General features: G+C 38.9%; 1 long non-coding RNA gene across 1 annotated transcript; it reads right to left on the bottom strand.

Moving 5' to 3' along the window:
* Positions 1-607: 607 nt before the first annotated feature.
* Positions 608-890, bottom strand: LOC120715244. The gene is made up of 2 exons (XR_005691581.1): positions 861-890; positions 608-811 (listed from the first exon to the last, which is right to left on the bottom strand). It is a non-coding gene; the product is annotated as an uncharacterized LOC120715244 (long non-coding RNA).
* Positions 891-6,672: the final 5,782 nt, after the last annotated feature.

The following is a 6,672-nucleotide window of genomic DNA, read 5'->3' as shown; positions in this document are numbered from 1 at the left end:
TTTTTTTTGGAAATCTGTTATGTTATAGTATTACTACTAAGTCATAGTATTTCTGCCAAATCATAGTCACTAGGGGGCTGACTGTTTACTAAGTGCATCAGTGTAAATAGGTCATCTCTTGTGTTGGAGTGCCCTCTTGTGGCGCCTTTTGGGTAGTGCCTTAGTAAACGTGAACCAAGCAAAAACCTCTTTTCAGCAGAATTCTGCTGATTGAACTCTTTTCAGCAGAAATTCTGCTGATTGAACTCTTTTCAGCAGAACTTCTGCTGATTGAACTGTTTTCAGCAGAACTTCTGCTGATTGAACTCTTTTCAGCAGAAATTCTGCTGATTGAACTCTTTTCAGCAGAAATTCTGCTGATTGAACTCTTTTTAGCAAAATTTTCAGTTTTTTCTGCTGTTTTCAGACAAAACCTCTTTTCAGCAGAAATTCTGCTGATTGAACTCTTTTCAGCAGAATTTCCACTGATTAACCTCTTTTTCAGCAGAAATTCTGCTGATTGAACTCTTTTCAGCAAAATTTTCAGTTTTTTCTGCTGTTTTCAGACAAAACCTCTTTTCAGCAGAAATTCTGCTGATTGAACTCTTTTCAGCAGAATTTCCACTGATTAACCTCTTTTTCAGCAGAAATTCTGCTGATTGAACTCTTTTCAGCAAAATTTTCAGTTTTTTCTGCTGTTTTCAGAAAAAAAACTCTTTGCAGCAGAAATTCTGCTCATTCAACTCTTTTAAGCAGAACTTCTGCTGATTGAACTCTTTTCAGCAGAATTCTGCTCATTCAACTCTTTTCAGCAGAAATTCTGCTGATTGAACTCTTTTCAGCAAAATTTTTCAGTTTTTTCTGCTGTTTTCAGACAAAACCTCTTTTCAGCAGAAATTCTGCTGATTGAACTCTTTTCAGCAGAATTTCCACTGATTAACCTCTTTTTCAGCAGAAATTCTGCTGATTGAACTCTTTTCAGCAAAATTTTCAGTTTTTTCTGCTGTTTTCAGAAAAAAAAACTCTTTGCAGCAGAAATTCTGCTCATTCAACTCTTTTCAGCAGAACTTCTGCTGATTGAACTCTTTTCAGCAGAATTGTGCTCATTCAACTCTTTTCAGCAGAAATTCTAATCATTCAACTCTTTTCAGCAGAAATTCTGCTGATTGAACTCTTTTCTGCAAAGTCTTCAGCCTTTTCACCTCTTATCAGCACAATACTCAGCCTCTTCTGCTCATTTCAGCACAATTGTCAGTCTCTCCACATGTTCTTTGTGAGAAAGAGTTTGGCACCGTGAGATGAATACCTGCTTTGAGTACCAGAAGGGCGAGGTTCGAATCCTGCTCAGGGCAACATTTTTTTGTTTGTTTTTTTTCAACTTTTTCAGCTTTTTTCAGCAGAAATCTTCAGTGTTAAGGCATCCACACAGCATTTTCGCAGGAAATGCAAATTTTTCTAGTTAAATTCTATTTTTTCCTACCAATTAATTGAAATTAAATAATTTCCCACGGCACACCTGACGATCTCTCACGGCGCACCTATTTGCCGGGGCACAGTGGTTGGGAAACACTGTCCTAGACTATAGTCATGCTAGTTATCCAGGGACTAATTTTCTCTATATTCTAAACATCTTGAATAAAACCATGAGCCACTAATGATTCTGCAATCACCTGTCATTCCCCCATGGCTATTTTGACACCTGGCTTTAATGTGTGTTTGCTCAGTCTAAATACAATCAGATCACCCTGGGCACATCAAGGGAACAGTGGAATGAAAGGAAGGAAGGGGAATCAAGTCTGACAGGAGATAAATATCTACTCAGTTGGGGTGCTGAGATGAGATATTATTGACATAGATGGAAAGAGGTCAGAGAGGAAAGAGGGTTCATGGGAAGATTAAATGTCATAACAGGGACCAGCAGGAGGGTGTAAAGGTTGGATGGAGAAAGAGAGAAGACAGATAAGAATGGGTGGTGGAATAAAGACAGACAGGGACTCCAGAATATGAGACAGAGAGGCAAGAAGAAGCCAAAGTAAACGATAATTATGAGCAAGCTTGGCAGTGGATCTTCTTCTAAAACCGGACCGTAATCGATCTGCAAGGCCATTTTTGATTATTTATTGGGAATGACACCTACTATAGTGGTTTTAAGAGAATTAAATTAACTGAAAATGAGATTATATCAAAGCAAGTAATAGCGGTGCATCACAATAGTATCGCAATATGATTCTGGTGTTTTGTGACAGGTACAAAAAAAACTTTATTTGATAGATAGATAGATATGGAACTATCGAGGTGTGATGCCAGGAAACAGCTGACAGTGGACTGTAGGTGAAGAAGAATACCAGATTTGTTTAGACTGTCGTGAGCTCAGGCGACCCTACTTGGCCAGCTGAGCTGTGCACTAGAAGGCAATTTGGCCTCATATACATACAGTCACGCCTTACAGTTACCAACAATGAGTAAAACAAGGCACTCCAGGTCATTCACAGGATGGACAAGATTCCTTTAACAGTTTCAGGTCTGCTACCTTCAGCTCTACCTCCTGCATTTCTGTTAGTGCTATCATCATCTATAAACCATACATCATGGCAAATCGGGCTATATCTCTTGCTTCTATTCTTCTGTTACAAATCACCTGTAACACAGATCACAATGTCATCTGCAAACATAGTCCACAAAACTCCTGCATTTGTCAGCATTGCAAACAAACACTTCCCTGATGTAATCCCACTCACCTTGGAAATAGATGTCCACTCATGCCACACACCTCACTGTCACCCCACTGTCTCACTGTCCCCATACATGTCTTGCACCTACTTACCCTTTCCTCAGCAATCCTCTCACCCTCCAGGATTGTGTTAAATAGTCTGATTGAAAAGTCCAGTACCCAATCTCCTTGATATCTCTACATATATGTCATCCAGACCAACCTCTTTCCACTCTTCATCCTTTTCATAGGTGCCCTAAATTCCTCCTTACTACTCCTCAGGACTTCCCTATCCATTATCTTTATCTGTCCTCCATCCGTCCTCCTCTCTCTCTCTCTCATTGTCTACATTCACCAGTGCCTCAAATTACAACACTTAAGCATTAAAATACAGTACTATCCAAAGTAGTAACACCTTTGTGTTTGTCACAGATACGGACAATATTCTGAAGAATGTGAACCAGATCTTTGACGGATATGTCAGATATGTCAGGATATGGATTAGTTTGTGTTTTCAGTTTTGAGCTATTGTATATACACTGTATTTATTATTACTGATATTTAACAGATATGTTTTTGAGCTATCTCCTTAAACAGACAAAATTAGTCCCAGAGAAATCTCAACTCCAGATACCCATCGCTGAAATATATATATCCATATAATATTCTAATACGTAATTAAAGATTTCTTCTCAGATCTTTTTGCATATTAATGGAATCTTTCAGTTTAAGTCTACACTTTCTGTACAGTGTAGACTACACTAGTTAAAGGACCACAGCCCAAGTTACACATACAGCACTGGCAGGAGTTATTGAATAGTTCAATATATCAAAGTATATTATTTAAAAAATCTAAGCTTTTTACAAAAGTTTACATCCAAAAACAACATCCAAAATAACAAAACAAATCACTTCTTAAAAATTAAGGAAGTTTGTACAGTGGGGGGGGGATGAAATGAATAATTTGTAAGTTTGCTCACTGAACAATTTTAATAGAGGTAATATCCTCCTGAGACCCAGTCTGTTAATTATGTCTTCTGTAGTGGGCAGTAACAGTTAAACTGAAATATACTTTTTTCCCTTGGATCTCAAGAGGACATCAAACAAAAATCTAGAAAAAACACATTACATAAAAGTTATACATTGATTTACGTGTCATTGAGTGAAATAAATATTTGATCCCAAAGCATCCTTGTGTGTGCTCAATCTGAAACAATTTTTTTTTTAAACTATGCTGCACATCTCTCTGTGATTAGTAGCATTCACAATAATGGTTAGGTGCATGTGTTAGGGCAGGGGTCTGCAACCTTTATTATCAAAAGAGCCATTTTGCCCCCTCTTCTGGCCAAAAAAAAAAAAATAGTCGGGAGCCGCAAAAAATAACAGAGCTTGTAAACTAAAGTTTTCATCTTTTTTTTATTTTATTTTACCTGTTACAACCACTGAAAGCAACAACAGAAGTGCAGTGTGCATTTGTAGGCCTACTGTGAACTGTAGGACTACTTAAGTCCTTCCTATATTTGTGTAAAAGTAAAATAAAAACTAGCCCACATTTAGCTGCAACTTAGCAGCTTTAAAAAGAAACATCAAATTTGAGTGTCTACATGTCAGTGTTCTCTCGTCCTCTTTGGGTTTTTTGCTCAGCGAGCAATCAACTGAATCACCTGAACATACAAAAAATCTACATCAGCTCGGAGTCTGAAATAAATGGGTTTATTTTTTGAAAAATAATAGTTTATTAAATGCTATTGTTCTTACCTGTTTAAGCAAGCACTTCTGCTTCTACACCTCTTTTCAGCAGATAATTCTGCTTTTTCATCTTTTTTCAGCAGAAATCTTCAGCGTTAAGGCATCCACACAACATTTTCGCAGGAAATGCTAACTTTTCTAGTTCTCATTTTTCTCAATCTTCCACCTAAAATTTCGCCGTGTAACTCACCCCACAGTTTTGAGACAAGCTTCATATGATCATGTTATATCATTTTGTGCAGCTGGTTCTGGAATGGTGTGCTATGACTTTTGGTGTTTATGACTTCTATAGTTTTATAAATATTAATATTTTTGTGCAAATTTTCCCGCGCTTTTCTGCCGCACATTTTTGACACAAGGGTTACATATGTTATATCATTTTGTGCTGTTGGATCTGGAATGGTGTGCTATGACTTTTGGTGTTTATGACTTTTATATTTTTTTAAATATTAATATTTTAGTGAAAATTTTCCCGTGCTTATCTGCCGCACAGTGTTGACACAAGGGTCACATATGTTATATCATTTTGTGCGGCTGGATCTGGACTAGTATGCTATGACTTTTGGTGTTTAGTAACAGTTTTAAATTTAGTTTTTTAAATATTTAGATTTTAGTGCAAATTTTGGCCAATTTCTAGGCCCATGAGAAATATTCATCCTTTGGCCCCATAGAAACAGACTTCATTTGTGTCGTGTTGGCTCCATCTTTTGGTCCCGCTGAAACAAATTTCAAACTTCATTTGTGGTGTGTTGGCTCTCTCTAGTGGTATGCCGGGAGTGGTACGGCCTGTCTACCCGTATTTGCATTACCGTAATGACGACAATATCAACGGCGCGCACAGCGTCGCTGCTTTCAGGAACCATTGGAATTTTTAAGGTTGCGCGAACCATTGAATAGTTACGGTAACCGCAAGGGTGTATGCTTGGTGGAACACTCCATATCCCACAATTCATAGCACGCCTCTACAGAGTCAAACAATGGCGGCCACCACTTCATTTTATATGTCTTTTATTAGTGTTTCTAGGTCACAAAATAAACTTTTAAGATATTTTCAGGCGAGAATGTAGGTGTGTAAACTTCAAATATCTGCTCATTTTATCAAGACATCCCATATTAGCAACAGTTGTCTTACGATGTTGCTGCTAGCGCAGCTAGATAGCTAGCGCGGCTAGCGGCTCTTCACTAAAAAGCACCCGGGCTTGGCTTACAGCGAGGCGGCTGACACTCGTTTCACCACCCGATCGCTCGCCAAGAGTCTGTGCTATGCTGGACTTATTTTTCGTTTATATGGGCCGATGATGCTGGTCGATGTGGAAAAAATAACTGAGTTGTTTGGTGGTGGCTAACGCGGAGCTACAACAGAGGTCAGCTATTCACCGGTGTATGTCAGAAAGGTCATGCGGGGAAAGAGACATACCAGGCGGCCGCCGATCGACCGGTGGTGGCTAACGCGGAGCTCAATCGTGGATCAGGGAAACCGAAGGCAGGAGAAGCAGGCGGCTGCCGGTCGGAGCATGAGGTGAACTGAATTTCAGGTAAGAAGTTATGAACTGCACTCTATTTGGGTCAGATATAAACCGAGTTTAGGTGTAGTTTATTTTCGTTGTGCTGACTTTTTACGATCACTTACAATAACTCAGCTAGCACGACGGAGTTTCTATACAGCCGTGTGCGCGCTAATTTACTGATGTTGAACTTTATGACAGCCTCCCCTGTCATTCTCTCACCTGTTGAAACTTCAGTCATGAAACTGATCAATGATTGGCTTTTCTCTCTTGTTTGTTTATCCCGCTAAACAACAGCAGCACGTTTAAGCTTGATCAGCTGTTGTTAGAATTCATTTGATTTAAATTTCTAGTATCAGCTGATGTTTGCTGGAGCCACAGCTGTAAAAACGGCTGGTCCAAACCAGGAGATGGCCTTACTGAATCATCAGAGCTGAACTGGTGATGGAGAAACAGGTTTACCTTTTAGTTGACATGAATGAGTTGAAGGGAAGTTAGGAACTGTTTCTGAGAGACGAATAACACCAGGATCCTTTTCTGTGTAGCTGACAGCTGGTAGCTGTGCAGGGGCGGATCTAGCAAAGCTTTTGCCAGGGGGCCAGGTAGGGCATTAACAGGGAAAGGGGGACACAAAGATATACTTTTCTTTCTTACTCTCATATAAAATATTTAGCTTTTATTAAATAGTTATCTGAATCTTACAACCAAAGTTTGTATAATAATACACAA

Source organism: Simochromis diagramma, unplaced genomic scaffold, assembly GCF_900408965.1.
Source record: "Simochromis diagramma unplaced genomic scaffold, fSimDia1.1 OVJJ01000738.1, whole genome shotgun sequence".
NCBI classification, from domain to species: Eukaryota; Metazoa; Chordata; class Actinopteri; order Cichliformes; family Cichlidae; genus Simochromis; species Simochromis diagramma.
Note: the sequence above shows the minus strand (reverse complement) of the source record. Positions and strands in the feature narration are given on the sequence as shown.